This window comes from Chamaea fasciata, unplaced genomic scaffold (assembly GCF_029207755.1).
Source record: "Chamaea fasciata isolate MVZ Bird 193981 ecotype frontalis unplaced genomic scaffold, bChaFas1.0.hap1 SCAF_1, whole genome shotgun sequence".
NCBI classification, from domain to species: domain Eukaryota; kingdom Metazoa; phylum Chordata; class Aves; order Passeriformes; family Sylviidae; genus Chamaea; species Chamaea fasciata.
In genome coordinates, this window is record NW_027094086.1 from 39,791,029 (window position 1) to 39,818,379 (window position 27,351).

The 27,351-nt window shown below is 37.3% G+C and overlaps 1 long non-coding RNA gene across 1 annotated transcript in view; it reads right to left on the reverse strand.

Annotated features, from left to right (window-relative positions):
- The window catches only part of LOC136288298 (uncharacterized), a 34,536-nt gene extending 7,490 nt beyond the window's left edge, over positions 1–27,046 (reverse strand). The window contains exons 1-3 of the long non-coding RNA XR_010720497.1: positions 27,002–27,046; positions 24,761–24,801; positions 8,326–8,488 (exon numbers count right to left, since the gene is read on the reverse strand). This is a non-coding gene — a long non-coding RNA (uncharacterized lncRNA). The remainder of the gene's footprint in view (positions 1–8,325; positions 8,489–24,760; positions 24,802–27,001) is intronic.
- Positions 27,047–27,351: the final 305 nt, after the last annotated feature.

Sequence of the window (27,351 nt, forward strand, 5' to 3'; positions counted from 1 at the left end):
AGCCAATGAGTACAATTTCATTGCAAAAAGTAATGAAATTACTCCCACCTGGGAGGGGAAAAGAATTAAGTAATCTCACCAGCGCAGCAGAGCTTTCTGCTTTAAGGCATTACTTGTTCATCCACATCCACACAACAGTCTAGAGGCAAAATAATATTTTCATGTTGTCATCACGTGTCCTTTTCTGTTGCAAATGTTTCAGGTGAGGGTTAAGGTGTCAGGGCCACAGAAAGAGCCAAAAAGCAAGAGCTGCCCCTAGGAAGTAGAGGAGGAGACATTCTCCCTCTCCACTGCTGCCAGAGTTACCTACCGACATCTTTCCACAGGGTGACTCTGGCCTGAGGATTGGAATGCAAAGACATCTGAACAGATACTGGCATATAAAAGAAAACAACTCCTCTACTGGCCAGCACATTTCCAGAAATCCAAATAATCCTCTCTAAAATTTATTGTAATCCTTAATCAGCAAGTAAACGAAGGTGCAAATGGTAGCAGCATTTGTTATGTGTTACTGCCTGGGGATTTTAGCACACAAAATCATGAATTAAGGACATTAGATATCTAACGCATGCTCACTCACAGTTTTTAATCCTGCAAAAGAAAGACGAGGATAGACTTTGTCATGGGATACAAGCTTGTATAACAGCTGTTGGAATTTAAGGACCACAGAGCTCAGTCTGAAAACAGCACTAAAGCTACATCAGAATCTGAATAAATTAGTTAATTTGTTTTTCTCTACCCTTGTTATTTTGAAGCCATCGTTAAAAAATCTGCAGGCAACTCTCACAACACTGATTCTCATTTTTCACTGGAATAACTGCAGTCCCAGCCTTTAAAGACTGATGTCTGAGCAGCTCACGCAACAAGGTTAATGACCATTCAAATCCTGGATCTGTTAGTTTTGGAAAGACTAATTGGAAAGCGAAGAATATGCATCATCTAAGCTGTTATGTGTTGTGCTGCTTCAAAAAAAATTATTTATCTGAACACAAGTAAGCCATCTGTCCTAGTGGGCACTCTCCCTTGACTATGAAATGGTCATAGCCTTATTTCTTTTCATTTTGCCATGGTAGAGAGGCCAATAGTTTAATGTCACAAGCTAAACCACAAAATATATTTCGATTTGGCTTAATTTTGCCTATAAGTTGATAAAATGTACTTCAAGCAGAATGTCTGCCTAAAAGTGTAGCTGGAAATATGCTTTGAATTTCTCATTCATCAAGAGAAGGGTGTAATAAAGTAAATCTAATGTTCTGGGATTTCGCCAGAAGTGCAACACTGACAATCATTTTAAGTGCAAAAGAATTACACAGAAGAAAAACTTTCCCATTAAGTTTCCACTTGGTAACTATAAAAACTGGAATTTGCCCTGTCTGAATAAGATAGTCAAGACTGATCCAAATCCCTTAAGTTTCCAGTAGTCAAAATGTAACTTTTATGTGCATATTTGTCCATCATATCAAAGGCATGAAACTGTACCTGTCAAGATGGTGTATGTATATTCCCCAGTATTGCAATGAATACTTTGATTTTCCTGTGTCACATGTTTTTTTCATCTTCCCAAAAGCAGAAGTGTGCATGATACAGGCTCTTAGTTTAATGACAGGTTTTAAATCAGGTTTTTGTTTTATACTCAACACCACAAATTGTCAGTAAATTTTCAACTGGAACAACAAACTCTTTTCTACTGAAAATTGTCCTCAGAAGATGAGGATGCTGTTTACCACTATCCTTTTTGCCCTGCTTCAGTTACCTGGGATTTTATTCACCAACTAATAGTACTCAATGTTCTGGGGCAACATGATAATAAATGTAGAGCTATAAATAACCCAAACATGTGCGCAGTGTTGATGTAAGAACTGGGCTCAGTGTTGATGTAAGAGCTCCTACTATCTGAATGGTTCAGCCTCTATTACAATATCCTATAAATCGATCTGACAGGAAGACCCAATGGATTAAAGTACGTAGGTATCTGGTGAGTTTATGCTTATAGCCCGAGCTATCAAAGTCAAAATTAAAGGGAGGGAAACTCCTAAGTGATTAACAAGATCAAAGCCTAAGGTTAATTCAGGCAGATCGTGTGCACTGTTTAACTACTGCCTAACACCTTCAACCACTACCAAACTGAGCATGAGCTGTCTGGTGTACCAGCTTTCAACAACACTCTTTGTCTCCTGCTTAAATTTTTCTAGATGTTGCTCCATTCAGGCTCCCAATAAAACATGCCTTTATCCATAGCAGGGTTTGAATGTTTTCTAATTGCACAAAAATCTCAAAAGTTGTTGGTTTGGTTTTTTTTCAATAGCTGTACACTACTTCTGTCTTAACTATTTTCATATAAATAAATGCCACAATGGAAATTCATAAACAATTTCAAAATTCAACACCAAGATTACATATATGGTGATTAATCAGACAGAAACACAAAACTAATAAGAAATAGCTACATCTCTGATCTGACTAATTATATATAACAAACTAATTGAGCAAGTTGCTTAAACTGGACCAGTGTAGTTGTTAAATAGGAGAAAATTACATAGTTGGTAAACAGTATATTATATTTACTAAAAAAGCACACAGAGTGGTGCTCTAAAAGTACAGTATCTTAAACAATGCAACAATTATAAAATGCTTTTATCTAAAATTTTAGATAATGCACTAGAGAATCCTCTCTTTGGGGGATTCTGAGATGCTGATAAAACTGTTCTTTAGAAAATAATTGCAATTTGGGCTGATGACAATGAGAAACCCCATAATTTAAAAAAGTTTTTAAAGTTTATTGTATTTTGAGTTCTCAGCTCTTGCTTCAACCTTTTCTTCCTGTAAATTTTGAGATTTAAAAGAAATTAAGGTACCTGATTCTAACAGTGAAGTATATTGTTAGAATAAAGGCCTCAGCACCTTCCTGCAGAGAACCAAGGTCAAAATATATTTGGAACAAAGTGCAAATATAATGTTGAACATATTACACTGCCTCTCCTACTAGAACAAAATACAATTAGGGTCTAAATTTGTCAGAATCTACTGTTTGAATTTGGAGACCTAGATCACCACACAACAATAGGACCTTTGCTGACTGAAGAGACTAACAAAAGATGCACAGTAGATACCTAGAAGGGGACCAAAACACCCTCACATTGAGAAGAACAATGCTTTGTAACAGAGCTGTCAAAGAAACAAAAAGACAAACTCAAAGCTGAATTATTTTTAAGATGAGTGGGCCTGCATATTCAAACAGTTGGAAAAAGTACAACATTTTTGCTGCTTGGTAAATGTAAATCACTGGGAAAAAGATCTGTATCACAGACATGCTGTTGGAAACTGCAAGTACTAGATACAGAAGTTTTGGAATGTATTTTCTTGTGTTGCTGCATGGTCTTTGGTCTTATCAATTCGATTGTTTCCTATTAATTTTTTATTCCTGATGACTGTGTTCTTATTGAGGCCCAGAAGAAATTCTTGATATCTTTGCAACATTTAAAAAGCTAAGGCCCAGCATTGAATAACCTACAATCACTAAAGGAAAATATCAGAATGAGCAATGCTGACATGAAATACAGCAGAGTGTGCTCTGGCTAAGGGGCAGAGAAGGCATGTACAGAACAGAAATTATGTGGAATGTGCTGCTTCAAAGGAATGTTACTCTGAAGGTTTTTGCTAATGTGTTATGTTTCAAAGAGTTTACCCTAACAATTTGTGGTAGAAGGTGTCTCTTAGACAGCTCTACCCTGACATGTAGTCTTCAGAAATCCTTCTGCAGCAGACACGTTGGGTGTGTGATAGAATAAAACAGTCCTGTTGGGTTATCTATCAACAACAAAACCTGGGGGTGGAGGAAAGAGTGTTACCTTTAAGCCATTGTGATAAAATACCATAACTTGTTTGGACCTTCACAGCAAAAACACCCAGTTTATGTGCTACTATCCTCCTGTGCCAGGATGGCAAAAGCAAGGTTTTCATCTTTGTGAAGAAAAAATTCTTTGAACTGAAGATCTTTGGGGCTAAATCAGACCAAAAAGCAACTTAGCAAGAGTCTCTGACCAGCAGAATCTAAGGGAGAAAGGCCCTATAAAATAAATATAGGTCCTAAATATAAATATAGCATCTATCACTGATACTTTCTCTGGCCATCTAACTTGCCAAATTCCAAATTATGAGAGGCACCCTAAGAGGTTCCTTACAGACTTTTGAGCACCCATGGCAGGTATGATAAAGATTTTCACAATTTCAAGTTTTGTGGGGAAAAAATCCAACCTTTCAACCTTTTCTTTCAAATTCACTGCCTGAAAGCTACTTTGACCTAATTGAGAGAAATAGTAATTAATCCTCAGTATCATTCCTGTTTGAATTTATTTTAGTTCACTTTTCTTGCTCATTGCTTTTGGCTATTCCTTTTACTCAACTAAACCAGCACAGGTTAAGTCATATTTAAGATCTGAACAGACCAGTTTCTAATATAGTGAAGAATGTATCACTGTCATGGTTTAATCCCAGCCACCAACCAAGCACTGGCCAAGCCCTTTGCTTCCTCTCCCACCAGTAGGATTACGGAGTCATTAAATGGACCAGAAAAAATTCCTGAAAAACACCACAGAATGGAGAGGCTTTCATGAAATATGGAGAATTATGGCCAGCATAACAGCAGAGCAGGACAGACACAGAAAAGAAATTATGAGGATTAAAATGTTTTTTAAAAGTATGCTCTTATGTGTCTACAATAAAGCTGTAGTGCACATTTTCAGTTTCTTGGGAAATGAATTCTTTTTTACTAACTGTTTATAAACCATCAGCAGGTACTTCCTCTATGTGTCCTCAAGTCTCCCCTTGTTCTGCATCATCTGTTTGAACTGTCCATACAGCATGTGCATGTTAGATAGGAAATCATATTTTATTTACAATTATTTATTAATTTGAAGCAATTCATAAGGAAAGCATGAGAAAAACAAGAAAAACAGAGTTCAGTCTTACAGTTCTTCTATCATCTATTTTCAGTCATATTTCTATTGTTAAAACATAATCTGTTCCTCGCACAGCAGCAAATACTTTTTCTGTGCAATCATTTGGGTCAAATCTCACAGGTAGCAACTTGTATCACTGAATACTGTACAGTTGTGACTTGACAAGCCATTCCTGGGTGATCTTTATCACATATCAGAACACAAAATGCAATCACACAAGCTCTATGGTGTTCCCCTGTTTAGTTTACAGTCTCCAAGGACGCTGTTTATTTTCCAGGTGGTGCTGACACAACTGATACCAAGGCAGTAGAACACATTCCAAGAAACTGAATCATTTGTTGCCATGGCACAAAGAGTAAATGCATTTAACATTCACTTCAGCAAGGAAGGGCCTCCTTAAGGCAGTTTTAAAGGGTTATAACTGGACAAACAAATCACTTCTTTTCTGATGTGTAAATAAAATTATTTATATCATAGAAAAAAAGATAATAACATCTGAGAGTGTGTATTTTGCTATTAGATTAGTTAAGATAACTTCAGCACTATAAACATGAATATGGCAATGTCATTCCTCTTAGAATTAGCAATCATCCCTAAGCACAATCAAAGAAAGTAGAATATATTTTCCTTTTAAGCATATCAATAACACTTAAATCCACCTAGCCACTGTGTCTGCAGTCCCAAGACAGGGATCTAGGAACCTCACAGGAGAATTCTGAGTCTCCAGAATTGTTTGTCTAGAAAGGCAAAGACAAACTTGTTGTGTTTATATACTCAGCTTTGAGATGTATGTCAGCTTCAAATCTATCTCTGCATAGCATAGCTGGAGCAAAATCAAAATAAAATTGTACTGCTGAATTCAATTCTGCAATAAGGCAGCTCCATACCAATCCCAGTAAAATGCATTTACTACTGCTTATTCTGGAGTAATTCCTGGCTTTTCTTGCTGTTTCTTGTCCTACTTGGCCCAAATATTTTCATATTTTCTAAACACAAAACTTGAGTTTGACTTTTAACAAAATTCAAGTCAGGTCTCTATCATTCTAAAGCAATATAAAAAGCTAAGATCATTCATGCACTGGTTTCCATTTTAATTTAATGAGTCCAAAAGTGAGATCAGTGATAGCACCACCCAAACATGCCCTTTCATCTTTGGCCATGGGGATAAAATACATCTCTCTACATCAAGATGCAAGTGCTAGGGTAAGGAAAGGCACCATTTTCCCAGCCTGGCACTCTGAAGGCTTGTATCTAAGAATTTTTTGCAACAATTTAACGCTATTAAAACTGGCACATTGATTTCTTTACACAGAGCAACTCCTTCAATCTAACATGTCTTTTATCTTCTGAAACCACTGTATGTGTTAGTCATAAATTAATACCTTATTGATCCTGAGTAAACTGGATTCATGCACTACAAAACAAAAATAAAGTACCTGACCAAGGTTCCACCTAACCAATTAGATGACCTTCTCAGATCTTTAAAGTCTGCTTTACAACCCTCCTCAATCCTTACAGTTCTTCATGGTTCAATGTTTCTAAACCATGTCACACAGACTAAAAAAGAGGATCTAGAGGATATGGCAGGTAAAAAGCTTCTATTCCTTTGCCTCTCCATATTTAACCTGTGAGTAGTGAGGCAGAAATCATGTTCAACAAGTTGTTCATACAATGCCTAGCACAGTGAGACCCTGATTTCACACTGGCAGGTAGGCTTTGCTCTACAGCTGCAGTTCCTTGCTTCTGTTTATACTGTTTATAACATTATGGTTTTCCTGTGTAGACAAGTGTGGTCTACATCAGCATGTGCTGTCTGAAAACTGTGAAAGGTTGGTAAAACAAGAATTGTATAATTTAAAAAAAAAATAATAATGATAAATTCCAGTGGAATGAATGTAACTTTCTTCTCTTTTCAAAACAGAACACTTCAAGCAGATTGCTGGAAATTGATAGTTAACCCCAACTAATACAGCAAGTACATCATGCTGTCTGAATAAAGAAGCTTCTAAAGCTAATATCTGGCCTCTCAGGAGGTTTTTCAAAATTTTTTCTCCAATAATCACACAGAGCCATAGCTCGTGTTTTGTCATCCTATTCCTAAAGGAGGTACACAGACATAGATGCAATCTCCCAGAATAAGAGCTTGGGACACACAAAGATTTAGCACTTTGCTGCAAATCTTTCAGGCATGTTTGAGTTTGGTTGCCTTTTTTTTTTTTTTTAACCTGGAGAAAAAGAGGAGGCTTTATTGTCTGTTTTTCTCTAATGCTGAAAGCAATAGTTTTCAGATGTATCTGGCTACTCAGCAATGTCATTCTCATGGATTTTGGATGGAGTACTCTTAATAAATTTTCCAGGCTGGAAAAATCCATGAACTTGAATTTATAATACTATATAACAGCACTGACAGATAGCTACCATTCCTTTGTAATGTAAATCCCATATTCAGCCAAGAGGCAATAACACTATGACAGGAAGAAAAAAAAAAATAGACAATTACTGTGCTTAGGATCACTGCTGGCATCTCTGAGTATAAGACACTATTTTTTTCATGAGCTAAGTAAAATGTGGGAGAAAATTTACCACCTAAGCTAGTAGGTCAATGGTTTCAGTTTGTCTATATCCCAATATCTTTTATAGGAGCCTTCAAAATTTTAAATCAAAGTTTCTGCAAATTAAACTCTTTTAATTTCATTTGAGATGTTCAGGTGGTAAAATTGGTAACATCCCTGAAAAAATAGTTTTCAGCAAAGCAAAGTATTGCATCTTGACTGGAAATGCAAAGTTACAATAGGTAAAAATGTAGTTGACAGTTACAAAGCATAATATGAACATTCTTTCTCATGCTCTAGCAGCATGTGCTAACCTATAATTTTTAAGTAGCATCTCTTAGTCCGATCTATTTTGAAAGTGCATTCATAATTACTAACAGGTTTGGGGTTTTTTTTTTCAATTATTAGCACCTAAGTTTTAACATTTAGATAAATATAGTTTCTTTCTGAGGAAAAAAGAGGCTGTGACTAAAGTCAAAGAAAGCTGCCGGGCCTCTTATCCTGTGGAGATGGAATTAAAGAATAGGAAAACTATATATGAAGTAATGTGATTAGCTTTCCCAGTCAAATTTAAAAGTATTCACATACATCTTTCCTAGGCTGACAGAGAAAATATCAGGCAGAACAACATATGCATTTTAAAAAATTGTCAAAATGTTAAAAACAAATATTTTGGCACAATCTCTTAAAAAAAAAAAACAAAAGCCAAACAACCACAAACATAATATGCTGCAGTGTAATCAGAATATAAATTCATCCTGATACATTATCATGTTGTAGAATAATAATCAGGAAACAAGTAAAAGAAGTATTACCTGGTGCTCTGAAAAGCAAGTTGCTAGCAAGCACAATCCTTGAAATTTTATAATAGGTGAGAGAAAAACCAAAGTCAGGTAGACAGTGTTTAAGGGATGGATACTGCTTCTTTCTGCTCACACATATTCCAGCCACAGTGTGTTCCAAATGCTATTGCCCTGCCTGAAAACAAATGTTGATGTTAGTTCAGTATCATTTTCTATACCATCTATAGCAACAGCAAACACATATTGAATAGTCAAGCAACAGCCTGATTATTCCCTTGTCTGAGTTTCAGTTGGTAATCTTTGAGTGGTGTGCAGATGATATCCTGTAACCTGTCTTCTGTACTGTACACTTTGCCTTCTACAAATGTTTTATTTCGCAATATAGTTCAACACTGTAGAGAAAATTCTTATTTAAGCTTCTGAAAGCATTGTTTATTTAAGATCCTATTCTACACCTCTGGTAGACATATAATAGCTTATGGGTATCACACAAAACATTGCACAAACATTAGTTAATTAACCTGTATAACATTTTCATGTGAAACTGTATTAGATGTATTAAATGTGGGAAAAGGTAAAGATTAAGGCACCAGGGAGACAAATTATTTGAGGGTACAGTGACTGAGGGAAATGCCATATTTCTCTGACCACAGTGGTACTGATTTATTTGCTAAGGTTAGATATCAGATAAAGGTATTTCAAGAACACATGGTTTTCTGAAGGCTCAGGAACTGTGGAAATCCAAGATCATATTTAGGAGAGCTTAGGAACAGTTCTGAATCCTACAGTCAGGCCTAACAATCTATGCAAATGATGAAATTATGTAACAAAGGCCTATATTACTTATTTGGAATTACATGACAGGTATGATAATGCATTACGGAGAATATTACAGAAAAGCACTGTAGTTTAGAATATTGTTTCATTTAAATTGTTGCGGTTACATGAAAACGGAGGAACACGCTGGTGAATCAGGGTATAACACAATGCCTGAAATACACCACACAACATATTCATATTTCAGTGTGTAGATGAACAATTTCTTGTCTGAAATAGAAACTGGCTTTGAAGAACAAGACACCAAAGCATATATCCTGGCCAAATCCGGAGATATTTTTTCTTCTCTTTTCAGTATTTTTTGCAGATTTTCTTTCCAGCACCAGAAGACAAGGAAAACTCAGAGAAGCATAAAGTAAATTAAATAAGCATGTATTTTTTTTAAGAGTTATGAAATTTACAGTGATCTACCATTAAAGTAAATAAACGCTCAGCTCAAGAGATTTTATTTTTAAGTGGAGCAATAATTTCTCTTTCCCCCTTTGTGTATTTGATCTTCTTCAGACCTCCTCCCACATCCTACCCCCACATTTCATCAACAGATCAGTAACAGACTGCTTCAAATGCAGGAATAGAGGAGCCTCTGCCCAACTTAAGTAAATGACTGTAGAATCTAGGGAACACCATAGCTCTGCATCTGCCTTAGACTTGTCTCTCATTTAAAGAGAAGACCTGCTCTTGAGATGGGATTATGGAAGCCGAGGTGTAAAAGGTGACAATATCTCTACAGTTTGTGTCTAGACAACACAACCAGTGGTCTCAGCTGTCTTGTGGCTTTCATAGCCTGTGTTATCTTCTTTAAAATACCAGAAAAAGTGATATTTTCAGCTTTCCTCGAGAATAACTGCATCTCCACTTATTATGGTCACATGGGCAGTTCTGAAGAGACTAACCCAGCAGCACCCTGACAATTTGCAAGCCAAATACAAGTAAAATGAAAGCCAGAAATTCTTTGTATTATCATGATTTTTTTTCAGATGCTGAATTATGACTTCTAAGAAGCTCGGAGATGGAACTCTGGACTTTCCCTGATAGTGGGAGGGTATAATATTTGATGTATGTAAGAGCACACATCACACTATCTGTCTGGAACAGGCAGATGATCAGAATATTTCCTGCTTTGATTCCCCCTTGATCATTTTTCAGCAGGTAAACATAACTTCATATAAACAGTGCACGTAAACACTGTAGTAAAATCTTTATCAAATAACACGCAGAAAAACAATCATAATACTAAAAATATGTGCTCAGAGAAACAGCAATCTGTAATTGTGGTATATGGAAAACAGGTGAAAAGTGACAAATCCCTTGAGCTCCCTCTACGTCTGTGGTTTGTGATCAGAATCTTTCCTCAGTTACCAGTTTATCTGTTGTGCATGATGATGCCATCTTACTGTAGTTGTGAAACGTGCCACGGACAGTTTCTACAGAGATCTTTAAAGCAAACAGAAGCGTTTTTAAGCAGTGCCACCCGGAGGTGAAAGAGAGCTTCTCATCCCCGATGACATCAGGGCTCATTTTTTACAACAGCTATAAAGAGATTATAAATGCAAAAATCTCTTAATGGTCTGAGAGTCCTATAATAGAAACGGTCCTGCAGAGAGGTCACCAGTGGGTGAGGGGAGGAGTGCAATCTGCACTGAGACAAGTTCTACCCCAAATTTAAAGTTCAGTCTCACATACTTGAGTCCCGCAGCTACACTAAGGGCAGAGCTCATGGCTCATTTTCTTGCCCAGAGATCTCTTTGTTCTGTCAGATGTCTGTGTGTTTCTCCTGTGCTGTAGGAAAATCAGTGTTGAGACCTTTCCTCCTTAAACACGCTGTCCAAATGAAGTCACAGGCAACAGACTCCCCAGCTGCCTAAGTGACCCTTCATGAACACATCCCAGTTTATTGTTGTCTTTTTTGTACTGGGGTCCTAAAAATGGACGTAGTATTCTAGCTGCAAGCTCGACAACCTTTGCCAGGAGTGATCCTCCAGCTGCAGTGATGAAACTGCAGAACTCCTTGAGGACCCGCTTCATCTGTTGACACAGACTGAGGTACAGTGTAATGTCTATGCCCTAAGGAAAGGGAAGTCTGGAAAGTTCTACCTCTTTGTGTATTACCAAAGAAAAGTCTGTGTCCAGAACACATAGCAAGGTCCTGTCACTGACCATCCCATCAAAAGTCTGCTTTCAATAAAAACTCAGAGAAACAGCAATCTTTGTAATGTCACCTGTGCCAAATAGCACAGTGTGGGGACATAATTTGCTTCTAGAAATATCCCTTGTAGCCTTCTTATATGGACTTATCCTGTGATAAGCACATTTTAAAGCAATCCATTAAAAAAGTCGTAAGAAAACAAAATAGAAATAGAACACATATAACTGAAAGGAAAAAAGGAAAGAAATGTTCTATACTGACAGAAAATCACTCTCATTATCTTCACTGTTGATGCAAAGAGGTAAATGCCAACAGAATGTGAAGAAATAAAACAGGAATGAAAGTAAAATAAAGATAGAATGAAAATATAGAATTTGGTGTTAAGGCAAAAGAGAAGTTATTTGACAGTCTACTGATGCACCAAATCAATATACTCCTGCCAAGAGACAACTCCTACTTAGCCACAGAAGAAACAAGAACTGTTCAGTGCAAATTTCACTTTAATTAGAGAAGGCATAGTGTGTTCAAACCCCAAGTACTCTGCTGGCATGAAGAACTGAGTTCAAAATCTGTAAACAGATTTTGCCAAGCATAAATGTATATATGGACAAATGACACAAATACTTCTTTGCCAGACTTCCACTGAAATTCCATTATTATAGAGAATGTTTCTGTTTCAATAAACCAAATTAACAAAAATATCCTTTCAGCTATCTTTCTGTGAATTTCTAGTTATTCCTTGTAAAAGGTATTCTTAAAGTATTAATGCCTTCTGCCTCAAATTAGAGTCAACTGATAATAGAAGAAAACACACTGGATTTGTATTCATTAATTTCAACTGAAGAGAGAGAAGATTTTCAAGCACAGTTGCACCACTTTAACTGTTAAAAATTCGAGGACGTACATAAATGAAATTTCTCATCCCCCTGCTGGACTTTAGCCCCCAAGCACTTCCCACTTAGCAGCTGATGTAGAAAATATCCTGTTTATACCCTGCATTCTATTAAATAGTGTATGAAGTCATACCTGTTTGCAGGAGTGAACTATAAAATGGCAGAAGATAAAAGTCAGGGGCACTTTTAACACCTTTCAAATTATCTCTTGCAATCGGGATGCAAGTCTCATACAGTAGCTGTTGTCCTCCAGAAGAAACCTGTCATTTTTTACCAAAAGTGTAGTGAACTGCGCTGGGTTTTTCCATACTCCAAAACTGCCAGATGGTTTTGAATTATTCCCGTGTCTTTTTAACAGGGTCTCTCCTGAAAACAATGACAGCATGAAACTCAAAAAATACCAAGTACTGCCAAGCCATTCAATGCTGGAGCTTTGATGGCACTAAGAGGGCTCCCTGGCCCTGAGCAGCTCCACCCAGGACCCACACTCTACCCAGGTCTCAGGACCCCACGTCAGCTCCTGGGGCTGTCAGACCCTGCCCCAGTCAGGCTGCAGCAAGGCTGGTCTCCATCCCCAGGGAGGTGCCTGATGCCAGGGACTACCCTGCTGCCCCTCTCCTGGCCAGGGACTGCCTGGGGACACTGTGCAGCTCCACAAGTCAGGGCCTCAGAAAGCCACCTGCCTCTGTCACGCCCTGAACATTCATAAGTAACTAAACAGATAATCTGTTCAATCTACTGAGATAGCTGCAGCACTGTCTTGCTACATAAAATCAATGAATGGCATAAGAGCCTCAGTTGTGCAATTCATGTAAAAGTCAACACAGAAGAACACAAGCACAGTGACACTATTGCCTGTCAGACACTATACCTCAAATCTTTGCCACTTCAAGTATTTCAAATGTGAGAAAGATGAAGGCAGAGGAACATGAGAAGGAAGGCTATTTGATTATATTTATAGTTAATCTTAACATATACCCTGTTAAACTCTGCAGTTGTATTTTTTTCTTTTTTTGTTGTTTGTTTAAAAGGTTTTCTGGCTCACTCACCAGTGTAGGCAGCTATACAGGACAGACTGTTTCTACAGCCCTGTAAAAGTACCCTACCAAAAATGTGTTGATTATGCTCCAAAAGTTCTGCTACACCACAATGAAAGTATAAAGACAAAAATTAAGACAGGCCCATACGGTACAACTAGAATAGGGAAGAAAATCTGTTTCTAAAAGAGAATTACACCCAAACCAAAAATGCTTAGATTCATGATATCAAGCTGCATAAAACCAGACATGTTTTATACATCTTTAGAAAAAAAGCCCATGGCACTAAAAAGATACATGCAGACTTATAAAGGCTTTAAAATTAATATTAGCATTGCCCCAATGACATGCTGCATTTCTGTGTTCTAAGTAATAAAGATCCTACATATCACCTTCTTTTTTGAGTAAACAGTGGGATCAACAAGATGCCATACAAACTTGCAGATACAGGCATATGTCTAGCATCAAAACAAGTGTAAGCAACACACATTGAAACAAGGAATCCCAAATGTTACTCTTCTTTTTCCTTATTAAGGATATATTGTTGACATAAGCAGAAGAATGTTCTGGAGCAGATAAAGAATAACTAAGAGAGAAGGCAGAATACTGAACTCACATGAATCTGCTGTCAAACACTCTGCTGCTCCCTAAATTAGGGCTCTTGTATCCTCTCACATCGATTTTTAAAACAGGTCAAATAGTCTGGAAGACATTAAACTCCATCAGGACACTTGACTTGGTGCCACAGTGAAACACAGTGCTTAAGACAACACAGAATTCCTCTGTTGATGCCACTCTTCAATCTAACCAATGGCAGGAGAATAGAGCAGGCACAGAAAAAACATCTGACTTAATTATTGGGGGAACAAGAGGATCCTTTATTACCAGTGTCTTAAGAGAGGTAAGCAACATCCCTGTTGTCAGAATTAGTGCTTCTACTTCATAAATTATTCCTTGCTTCAGAGAAAATATGTAGCTGGAGAAAAAAAATGCTGATCTGAATGCTTCCTTCTTCCTCCTTTTCTGAAATCTGTATCACAGTTATTAATCACATGTCCTTAAAGCTTTGTGCCAAGGCAAGCAAAGGAAAAAAATATGTTCCGACTCCAGAATCTTACCAAGTGATTTCCATGAGTCTGGCACAAGACTAGGTTTATTCATCTAAGAAAGGGCAGAGCTGGGATCCCAGTTCATTATCACTGAAGAGGAACATTTTCTCTAAAACACAGATCATCTTTCATGGCTGTAGATAAGCCCACAGAATTTCCACAAACAAATACCAGAAAGGCTTTGGGGTTTGCCTGAACAGTGTTTCTCATCTCACAGATAAGTTCACCTGTGATAAGTTAAATGAAATTACTAAGAGTTTCACAATATTTTGTTATTAAAAGAAACGCATACCTATCACTTCACTACAATTATCTGCAATTAGGTTGCACACTTCTCTCTGTATGCAAACGTTATAAATCATGTAACACACACTTGAATTGCTTCAATAAAGTGTAGCAAGCAGAAAGTTTCATCCACTAATGCCTTTCATTAGACCTTAAATTCTCATTCTTAGCAACAAAACAAGTAGAGGCACTATTCCAATCCCTTGTGAGCCTTACAGCCTTCTTATGAGCTCCATCTCACAGCTGTGAGACCCAAGTAGCAGAGGGGCTGCCCAGGCACAACATCTTGCTCAGCTATAGAATCATATTGTGAACAGAGATTAACAAAGAGCTAGCTTGTCAAGTCAAACAGAGCTTAAAATACACAATAATTCACTTGAAGAAGGAACGTTACATATCTATCACAGCATTTACACCATGAGTTGTAATAAGTGTTAGGAGTATCTCTCCAGTACTCTTCTCCTAACATTCTTCTTTTCCTATTACACACACAGAATCAGTACTTTTTCAACCCCAGGACACCAAACTCTAAATGACCAAAATACTAATTTTTTGGTGAGCAAACAGTAGCATAAAAGGGGTAATAGTTTTATAAACAAAACCGCTGAAGAGTTAGATCACATTTTGTCCAACTAGGGGAAAAGACATAAGAAAAATCCTACCTTGCAACCATGACATTCAGTAGGGCAACTCATTCATCTTCCATCTGAATTTCCTTAGGAGTAAGAGCTGCATTCCTTTGATAAAAGGAGTCAGGCTTGGAAAACAAGCATATTTATTTCCTTGAGTCATGACCATCACACCCTACCCTTTTCCAGATTCCTACAATTTCAGCCAGACTCATCAGTCTAACAAACACATCAGCTTTGTCTCACCCTTTCTGTAAAAGGGCCTCTCAAAACACTCAACATGTCATTGTTAGCCCAAATCCTGTTCTTCTGCAGCATTTGTTCATCCATTTGAAAGCAGCACAACCATCCTCTTCTCCCAAATAACTGCACTCTGTCAGATGAAAACAATGTTGCCGTCTCTAATTATTAATTTTATGCCACCGAATCATTGAAATACTGGAAAACACCGAGATCTGAAACCCAAGATTGCAATTTTTAGCATATTCCAGGCACTTGAAAGTGCACCTATATTATTAGATCTGTTAAATCCATCAGTTCTTGGTTCTCATTCCAGTTCTCTGCACAACACTGACCTTATCCATAAAACATACCTTTTCAATTTTTCCTTTAGTTCACGCCAGTCACATAAAGATGTTTAATAGCATCACAGCCAAAAAAAAATCACTACAGAACTTATTTCATCTCTTCATAAATTCCTTCACTTTAATATGTACGATGTATATCACATTTAAAGTAACCTTTAGCAACTTTTTACAAATAAATTTCTTCACACAGCTAATTACTTCTTAAAAGCAACTTTGAACATCTCTTTCTTCCTGTATCAGTTATCTTTAGGCGCGTTCTAGAGCATTTCTAGGAAGATCAACACACCAGGTTGGGTAATATTCACAGAAGCAATATCTTGTCTGCTCAGCTGCTCGTCAGTCTCAGTAAGTCCTGTGGCATTCCCTGTGTTTCCTGGGCAGAGATATCTCCAGTGTTTACAAATGCATTCTCCCTGATCAGAAAATAGGATAAACATTAACGGTACTGTCGCACTGAACTTCAAGAAAGTCTTTCTAAATCTGCCAACTGCAAGTGCTTAGGGGAAGTGCATTCCATGAACTCAAGAAGAGTTATATTTTACAGCTGCGATGACACTACAAATATAGAACAAAACCCAGCAGGCCCTGCACAGCTATTTATAGTCCTGGGATTTACCCGAGTGGCATCTCCTGGGTTCAGCTATGGAATTCAGGTTTTCAAATTTTGGTGCAGAGATTGCCTCTCTTTTAACTCTACCATTACATCTCCTTGCCTAACAGAGTGATTGAAAATGAACCATATTAATTGAAAACTGTCTATTCTATAGCATCTCCATGCCCCGATGGCTTAAAACGCCTGCATCCTTTTAAAATGTTTATATATAGCCTGGCTGCTGAGCTATACATACTGCAGCAAGTCTTCCACCTGCTGGACAAAAGGCAGCACTAAGCTTCCTTAACAGGAAACAGATGCAACAAATATCTGAGAGCAACACAATGACAGAAGAAAAAAAAAAAAATCACAAAAAGGCTGCATCAGGGTGTCCTTGTTCTTGTCTAAGTGCAGTAAGTAAATAAAGGTGAAAATGCAGCCATCCGAATAAAGGGATACAGAGGTCAAGCATCTCTGGCCAAGGAGGAGCTGTTCTACTTTCCCAGTATTCCTCATTTCACAAACTCTTTCGACAAGGTCTCTGTGCTTTTACAAAGGACGTACATTAACTGAAATGGAAATACTACAGACCTTCTGCCTTTTGGGCTGTTTTGGGTTGGTAACTGCCCTGATCAAGCAAGTAGAGAAATTTCCCTCTTTGTGTTCTTTGCCTACCTCAGGTGGCTGGCTAAATCAGAACATCGTGTATTCTGTGATCCTAAACCAGCTGGGCGATTGCCAGATTCCCATGCCCCCGAGCAGATTCGGACAGGATGCCAGGCTAAGCGCTGAAGGCTTTTCACTCCCGGGTCCAGGAGAGAGAACTGTTCCCTGTGCTCCTGGGGAGAGGAGAGATGCTGCTGTGCCCGAGGGTGGGAAAGGGGAAGATGCTGATTCCTGAATAACCTGCATCTCAATCAGTCATGGAAAAGGTTTTCAGCAGCTCTGTAGCAAACCACAGGTGTCATCTACTCATTAAAAAAACTTGGAACATGGTCTAAACCTAAAGTTCACTCAGATCTTTCAAAGCTCAACTACATTTCTATTATGTAGCTTCCTTTGAGAACCCCCAGCAGCATTTTTCCCCGAGGTATTGCCTAAACCTTGAGCCAATCAAGGATGCAAAAGAAGAGACTGCAGGTCTGCTTTGGTGTTGTCCACTCTCCTCTAAACGGTACAAGAGGAGGGACAGTTGAGAAATTGCAACCAAATCTGGGAAAAAATGAGTTACAGAGCCATGTGGGACCATTCAGAAATCTTAAATGGAAAGAGCAGACATTACTAATAATGAAGGCTGAGCCAATAATATAACCTTTATAATTTCTAGGTCTTGATAACTAGAGTTTTACCTTTTTTTTTTTTTTTTTACATTGAAAATTATACCCATTACCTTAATGGTCACAAGTGTAAACAGGTCTCAGTGTTTCAAAATTTATCTTCAGAAATTAAATACTAAAAAAAAGGTGCAGAAGAAGCTTGAGACTTCATAATTTATGTTGCCAAAGACACCACAGAAGAACCCTCCCTATGTATCTGTACACATCTGCACACAAAAGCATATAGAGATTCATATCTGTATCAGCTATCTTAAAGAGTCAGTGTGAAAAACATAAACATGGTTTAGTGATAATAATTGCAAGAAAATATTTTTAAAGCATAATAATTTGTAAATGAGACACTTCCCCAAGAAGCCACAATCTGAGAGAAAAATAATTTCAAAAGTAAATAAACTTACAGAGAATAAAACTAAATCATAAAAAATCATAAAAACCATAAAAGAATCATAAAAGAAATGCAGTGAATAAAGATTGACAAAATTTTTAAAGTAAACTAATAAAAAAGACAAAATAATAGTGTTATCATAAATTTTCTGTGATAATTTGGGCACAGAAGAATTGTACAATGAATAGGTCACTAGCCTGTTTTATGCATGGTAAATCAGATGCAGTCACACCATAAGGCTGATAAAATTCTAATTTTTTTTTTCAGAAATATTTAAGGAGGCTTCTATATAAAGCTTTAAATTTGGACATTATTTGTTCAAGCAGGTTGGGACTGTGTGTTAGAAAAGCAAGTGGCAAAGGAATGCTTCACAATTTTCAGGTAAGAGGATGCCACAAAATACTCAGACTTAAAGCAAATCAGCCTGTGTCATTCAACAGCAAATATAACTGAGATACCTTCAATGCTATAGGACCTGCCAACCGGTAAAAAATCCTAGATAAAATAAACCAGCGCCAGCAACAGTACTAAGTGAACAAAAAAGCTAAGAACAGTAAGTACATGCTAAATTATGTGTGTTTACATTAGATCATGGGTACTGGTTTGACAGATTTTTTGATGTCGTTACAAGTCCAGGTGATAGTAGCAAAAAGTGTCAGTGCAGCATGTGCAGATCCCCACATTAAAGCAGTTTCATACTTGCTCCACCCATGCTCTCATGACTCTTGCAGCCATGGCAGCCAAAGCCAGGCTGGCTGAGTAACTCCCATCCAAAAGCACTGGTATGTGCTCACAAGCAGGGTATGCTCAGGGCTAGACTAACATAATCACAAGGTATCAGGACATAAACCATGTTTTTTCATGGGTGTCTGTAGGATCAGTTCTTACCACCCCCAGCTTGACACTTCTGGAAGAAATAAAAGTCACTAGAGAAGAAGCGGACAGTGGGAAAAGGCAAGTAACAGCAAGGGTAGAGTTCACTGATACAGAGCAATCAAGATCACATGGCAGCACGGACACAAGCAACCCCAACTCCTTTTAAGATAAGCAAATGAAAGTCATGCACAGGAACAAAGGCAGTGACTTCTGCTCTGGTGATCAGAAGCACTGAAAAGAGTCATCAAATCAACATGAAGTTTTAGCAAATTCTGTGCCCAGAGGGACTGCGTGATTCTGAGATGTTTAAAATGAAGACTACTAAGCAGGAGCACAAAACAGGAGCACAGTAGTTCCTTTAATTCCATGGTCTGGCAGTGTTGCATCCTCCTTTTTTTAATCACAACCTGTTTTCAAGATAATATGTTGAAAAGAACGTTGACCAACTACAATTGCATCAAAAATGTGTACAGGGATAATTTAGAGGTTTGATGGTGCCGGATTTAGAGACCCAATCTCTTCAGCTTAACAGAGAAAAGCTGAAGCAATGATTTGATCATTTTCTTTAAGAACCTAGGTGGAGAACAGTGGCACTACATCATTTTTCAAGTTAGTAACAAAGATGCAGTAAGACCCAAAGTCTAAAAGTTGAAGCCAAATATTCAGAAGATAAATATTAACAATGACAGTACTTGTTGGTTAAACCATTTTTTCACAATATTGAAGAGTAAATATCTAAGACTCTAAGATAATTCTGAATATTGATGTAATTCGTATTTTTTTAATTGATGTATTTACATAATATACAGTATTATGTATTATTCAATTATATCTGACTGCAATTTTCACCACAGGACACTGTTTTTAAATGACACAAACTATCAAACAATATTAGATCTAATTATGAATTACATAAGGATGTCTTATTTTATTAAAATAGGCAAATGGTAATAATATTGTAAAAATAAATGTATTCAAGACGCAAATGCCTAGATAAGCTGTATGTCAATGTACAGTTCAATTTTTGACCAAAGACTATTAACACTGTAAGACAATTGTTTTTGCATAAACTTTTAAAAAAATAAATCCTCAACTATAGATGAGATCTGGAAAATCATATTTCCAAGGGATAAATCTTTACAATGGAAGGGAAGAAAAGTCCTTAGAATAAAATTCTTGGTAAATCTTAGACAAAGAGGTTCTGCAGTACAACTCAGGGGGAAAGAAAACATACTGGGAAGATAACGGGTAGTGTAAGCAAATAAATATCCTGATTTACACACCTCAGGTATCTAAAACTCTCAGTATTTCATTTGCAGAAAGCAAATTAAATATTTAAAATATTTTCATATCTCTTCATGTATGAACATGTGTGCATCGAATACACTAAAATGCTATTTACTGGCAATGATTTGCATCACCTTGTAAATTCTAAATTAAAGCCAAAAAAAAAAAAAAAAAAAGGTTAAAAATTAAAATATCATTCCTGTCCTCAAAGATCAATTGTTTGGCCTTTTTTAAACTTCCTGTTTTGCTCTATAGGAACTCTTCTTTATCACACATGATTCACAACACATGCTATTATTGTTTTCTTTGCTTTACTCTCCATCAGCAAAAAAACTACTGCACCTGAACAAGACTCTAAACAGCTTTTCCATGCATGTTTTCTCACAGAATTAACTGACACCAGTAGATTGTTTGCTTTTAACCCTGACATCCCCCCTCCAACCTATTTTTGAAACAAATTTTATTTTAGGATGTCCTGACTCTGATACTAAATTGGAAACCCTGGTGTGAATTTTATAGAACACTATTTCCTTTTATAGAGGATGTTCACAGCTAATCTGTCATCTAAAGGGCAGACAGAGGCCAGAAGGTTAGGAAACCAAGACAGGTGGCCCAGCAGCAGCCTGAAATCTAAACTTTTTTGATATTTTGTGCTTAATTATATTGCAAGGAATCTGAGCATTTTCTCAGTGCTCCGTGTTTTATTAACACTAAAAAATCCTCAGCCCTGTAACAGAATACGCAAACACTGAGCAGAAGAACTTTCTTGCAGAACAATTCTTCCACCCGGGTAAAGATGGACAGCAAATTCCCTGTTTCCCACAGATCTTTTCCCAAGAAGTTATGTCAGGAAATAAAGAATCCGGATTTGTTCAGGCTTCCCCTCAGCCCTGCAAATGCACACTTGTGTTTCTATGTTTACAACATGCTTTTAAAAAAACATATTTACCTCATCAGCAAGTGATGCCAATCCCCCCTCATTCTATTATTATTAATAATGTAACTGAAGGAAATTATTGTTCTATTCAATACCACTTTCTAATCACTTAAACTTACTAGTTTTGTACTTGCCATCTAACCCAGTATAAACACAAGGCATGGCCACTTTGTCACCAAAGCAGCCACAAACTGAATGTCTTTGACTCCTCTCTTTCCGTAACACATCAGCAACCTCCAGGAGGCCCACATGTGTTTTTCCACTGTTCTTAGATCCTGGTAAGACCAAGTGATTCTGCAGACAAAGGACAGTTTGTCCTTATGCAGACAAGACAGGCTGGGGAAACAGGACTTAATTCTGTAGAATTGATCTTGCATTGAGGACAGCAGCAGAGAGAAATGGATTACTTTGGATCACATGGAGCTACTGCGCCAGGATTGTCCTCCATGATATGGTGCATTTAGGCAGTAATCAGGATTTCCACTGAGCCCCGCATGTGCAACGTAGGTATCACCCAAATTGTGCAGTAAAAATATTCTCTTGCTCCCAAAAAAAGATGTGGAGCAGTAGCAAGTTTGGACTTAAAATGCTGCATGAAGTACTCAGCTCAACACTTGCAAATCGACACCACCCATGGCATCAATCACCAGTTCAGCTAGAAGGTAGGGTTTTCCCACAACACATCAAACCGGTATGGAACAGCCAAATACGCTCCAACAGCACTTCTGCTTTCACATCTGCCCTCCATTATGTTGGGGGTTTTTATTTGGGCACAAAATATGACTTTGAAGCAAATTCGACTTTGCGGGCCTCAGTTAGCAAATCTTTGGAAAAATTTCTCCTGAAGGCCATGCTTTGCAGAGAAGCAGCAGGTTCAAACTTGCTTAACAACTGTGCTGAACTCAAATGCAGAGATCCTGCTAAAGATACAACCCAGAGTAGTTAATTTACTGAAAAAGTTTCCCGTTTTGAACACAAGTAACACTGTTTTATACCCTTATCATGCTAAAGGCAGACACCAATCCAGTATTTGGGGAAGGTGCTTGCAAAACATAGAAAGAATATAGAGCTGTCTGTGTTTACGTGTATGTCTGCAAATGGGATGGAAGTAACTGTGTTAGTAAAAATACTTGCCATGACACAAAATAACTGTTCATCTGTATTACATTGTTTCCATTTAGTATCTACCACATATAAACTATTTTACCAAAAAAGATACACACTGCAGACAAAGCAGAGAAACACAAGATAGGATGTGCATTTCAAGAAAATTCCTGACTTTCTTTTCCTTACAATTTCTGTCTTCCCAGACACATTAAGATAAACATAGCTAGACTGACTTCAGCATTTTATGGTTTATAGCCCTCTGTCCCAAAATCTGCCAAAACCGGCATGTACAAAGATATCAAGAATGAAAGAAAAAATGGTTTTCCCCTCTGCATTTTTCTACACTATTCCACTGTTAACAGTTTCTCACAGAAGTACATTTTATTTGTAGCAGTATCCTTTCTAATTTGGATTTCTGCAAGTAACACCAAATGAAATAATTTGTGCATCAACAAATGCTGCAGCTTTCGAAAACGTATCTTCTTAATAGTTTTTCAACACTTCTGATTTTAATGTGGGAGGTCTTTGAATACAAGAATAGGATGTCAGACTAATGGAAGACAAATTTTATGAACTCGAGAACCATGATACTTGATAGATAAATGCCAAACTAATAGGCTTCTTGATTCTCTCTCCTCCCAGTGGCCCTATACTCATTTTCTGCACAAAATTTTCCATCTCTTTTTTTAAGGGAGACTACTAATTAAAATGTTCTACTAATTAAAAGGTTCTACAGTGATTATATATTTTTCTATTTGCTGAATTCAGGGCATGCCATTTTATGTTATCTTGAAACATGTTTTTACACCAGTTAAATATGATTTGTCAGCAATTACCCGTATTTTGGTTTAGCCTGTCCTTTGTTAATTAGAGAAGTCCCTAATGCAATCTTGCCAAGTATTTTAGCTCTGGAGTTTGCAAGCCCCTAAGCTATCATCAGTTTCACAAGTTTCTTAATTTACACCTGCTGAGATAGGATCAGCAGACTTGGGTTTGTTTAAATGAAAATTTCTGTTTGGATTACAGACAGAGGCTGCCTATCCATGGGCACATACATTGGGATAAACCACCACCATAGGTGGCCACTCTTCAAGTGAGAAACATTACAGAAAATTGGCTGTACAGATAAAATAAATTAAGGTATACTACAAGACAAGCATTTGCATTTACTGTATTTCAAACAATGCAACACTGATTTTGTTAAATTCAGCGTTACACTTCCATAGGCATTATAAAGGTCTTTAAAGACAAGGTCCTGCAGTGATGTGTATGAGAACAGTTACACACAGACCAAAGTTTTCAAAACTGACTAGCAGTTGTTAGCCTATCTGTTTCAATTTAATGACTTACTTTCAAGAGTCCAAGTGTTCAATTTTTGAGAAACACAAATCAAACAAAACCATTTCCACACATATATGGCATAAATGCATGTTACAGTATTTTTAAATTAATAGGAAGCTAATTTTCAGATTTGTTATTAAAAATCTTTACCGTGAAAGTTGGTTTTCAGTGAATCTTTTTAACAGGAAGAATCAAGAACTGTTATTCATTAATTATGAAAAAAATTAAAATGTATTTCCAGAAAATACTTTAATGCTGTTTCTAAAGAGAGAATAAAACAATTTAAAAAATCAGAATATAGTTTTGTTTTATAAATTAAAGAGGCAGTCAAGTATTATAAAGTCAAATTTACAGCAAAAGAAATCTGCATTAAGTTAAAATTCACATAATGTTATCACCTTTTCTGCAAATGCATTTATGATGAAAACAACTAATTTAATCCAGTTTAAAGTGTTTGGATTAATCTTAAGAAAATGTACTCCTAATTTACATTGTCTGAAGACTTAAATACTTCATCATAACTGGCTATGTTAGACACTTGTTTATATTGTTAGGGTTTTTTTCCTAATATGATTCAACTACCATGTTTGATTTAGAGATTTGCTCCCTACTGCAATGTATTTAAATAAATTTGGCAACTGGGAACATAACACGATAACCTGGCCCTGTAGAAGGTTAAAGTCAACAATTACAAAGCTTTTAGTTGTGAAAACAACCAGTAAATCTTGAGGCAAGCCAATAACATTTTTCTTCTATTTTCTCACCAATTAAGTGAGATCCTGTTTCCCAGTCTGAGGTGCATGTAGGTTATCAGGTGTGTGTGTGCCTTTAGGATTAACCATGTTCATGGCAATAAAATTAGCATAAGGAACTGGGAAGAGTTTACACAGTCCAAGTCCAGCTTTTTCATGCTCCATCTCTCATGTCACAAAATACTCCACAGTCATTTCATTTGATTGCTGCCCGGACATTTACTACAGGAATAATTATGAATCATGCATAGAGTGCATCAGACAAGGTCGTTGTCTTTGGCTCTAATAGATACTAAATTGAATTACATACCATAAGTCATCTCTGTTTCTCAGTCTCTTCAGAAGGCATGACTGTAGAAAAATTCACAGATATATAAGGATTGAGTCAAGAAAAATATCAACCACAAGCAGGCTTTAGCAGCAGTGGAAAACAGTTCTAGGGCTATGGTATTTTCCCCTGCAACTCACATACTATTTTTCTCAAAAAAGAACTGCTACAATAGTGATCTTGTACTCAGCACTGCTGTGGCTGCACCTCAAATCCTGTGTTCAGTTTTAGGCTCCTCACTACTACACTGAAGGGCTGGAACATCTCCAGAGCAGGGTAACTGAGCTGGGGGAGGGCCTGGAGCATGAGTCTTATGAGGAGCAGCTACAGGAGCTGGTGTTGTTTCTTCTGGAGAAAAGGAGGCTCAGGTGGGTCCTTATCACTTTACAACCACCTGTAGGGAGACTGTCCAGAGGTGGGGTTCACACTCTTCTCCTAGGTAACAAGTGATAGAATGAGAGGAAATGGCTTCAAGTTGTGCCAAGGGAAGTTTAGATTGGATATTAAGAAAAATTTCTTCACAGGAGGCATTGCCAAGCATTGGAACAGGCTGCCCAGGGGAGTGGTGGGTTCACCACCCCTGGAGGCATTTAAAAGACATGCAGATATGGCACTTGGGGACACGGTTTAGTGGTGGGCTTGGCAGTGCTGGGGTAGCAGATGGACTCAATAAAAAAAGATCTTTTCCAACCAAATGTTTCTATGATTCCAAGGACATGGCCTTCTCTGTTCAACAGCTAGCACTTTGCTATTAAGGAACTCTGTACAGAAGACTATCAGCAAACAGAGGTATCAAGTCCTTTATTGAATAGGCACTAAATTGTGAAAAATATTTATCCATTCGTTTTTCCAGGTAAGCTACAGTGGGGAAAAAAATGAAAGGTGATAATTTTTATATTTTTATGCCCATATATACACATTTCTTTCCACTGTAATACATGCAGAAAACTACAATCCTGTAATACTTAGTTTTGCTCCCTATATGCTTCTAGAAATCATAACTTCTCTTAAATAGGAACAAACTGAGTATTATTCTTCCTTTACTCAAATCTCTGACTTTCATTGTGGCTGGTCTCTTAATTGCAATCTCTTTCTGAGTTGGGGGGCTTTTATATTGTACCTAATTATACAATATCTAGTGTGGGGCTCTTTTCTGGTCGTCTTCTTGCACAACGTAAATGATAATCTTAAAACGATGTTATGTGTTATGAGTAAAAATATAAGATTCAAGCCAGTTTTGTACTGACAATTTCCCACTTGCTTTATGAAATTATGTATAAATTCAGAGTCAGATCTTTGCTTTAGAAAAATTTTCACTTTAAATTTGCAGAAACAGCCATGCAGTAGATGACTTTAACTTTCTGACCACACATTACAGAAATTAATGAGGTTAGGTACACTCGAAGAATAAGATGTGCCCCTGTATGCATGACTCTTCATGTTAATAAAAATATTAATATAAAAATATTCATGCAAATTATAAAAAGCAGTCATATAGAGCATATACTTCAAGAACTGATTATAGATATTCAGCAGCGTGTGGTGCTCCCCATGAGATACTATGTAAAATATTTAATAAACTATTTTCTGCAAAATATATATCACCTCATGAACAACAGAGTATGTTACCTACCGCTGCCAAGAGGAGGTGCCTGCTCCTATACAGGTGCTCTCAAGATGGGGAAGAGCGTGTGAGGTTACTGCTGGTGAAATGGGGAAGAGTCTGAGGGAGCTGAATACCTGGGATTAATTTAGAGGAGCAAGTGGAGTTCTTTACTGTACAGCTGGATGAGGGGGATGCTCTGATAAGCCACCAGATAGGAATTCCCTGTGGCATTTAGTTGCACCTAGTTCACTTCTTTTGCCTACAGTCTGTTGCACACCATTCCCTCACTGCTGGGATCCAATTCAAGAAACAAGAGAGCAGCCCTACTGTTTTACCCTGTTAGCACATTTGAAAAACTTCCTGCAGTTTTTTGGATAAAGCAAAACATCAAAATGCATGTCAGGACAATTTCTGAAATACTAAGTGATCACACCGTATTTTTACATTGTGAAAGCAATTTCTTAAATCTAGAACAATTGCATTTGCATTGAAAACACCAATGGTACTTCATTTATGTAAGAGGGGAAATAAATTTAGACAATTTTGCCTTGTGACCAAAGAGAACAAATGGTCACCAACATTTGTAAGCACAAATTGAGCCTTCAGTCTCTACTTACAAATGATGTTTTCAAAGCTCTACCCCCATCCTTAGGTTATCTCTTTCTTCAAGTGTGGTGTGCAAACATAGATGCAGTGTTCACCTGAGGTCTCTTATAGTGAAATAATTAACTCCTGGGTGTCACACATGTTCTTCTTCATGCTTGCCAAGCATGCTTCTTTTTTCACAGCAGCTTTGTTGACTCAGATCATTAGGAATGTGATGAAAAAAGAAAGAGATAAAGGTAATGTATTTTATTTTACACTGCAGGGGACTGGGAATGTAACTGCAGTCAGTTATTATGTCCTAAATGAGGTGCAGTAATTCCCCACCAAGAAACAGCAACTACTCAAACTGTTCCAACTGAAC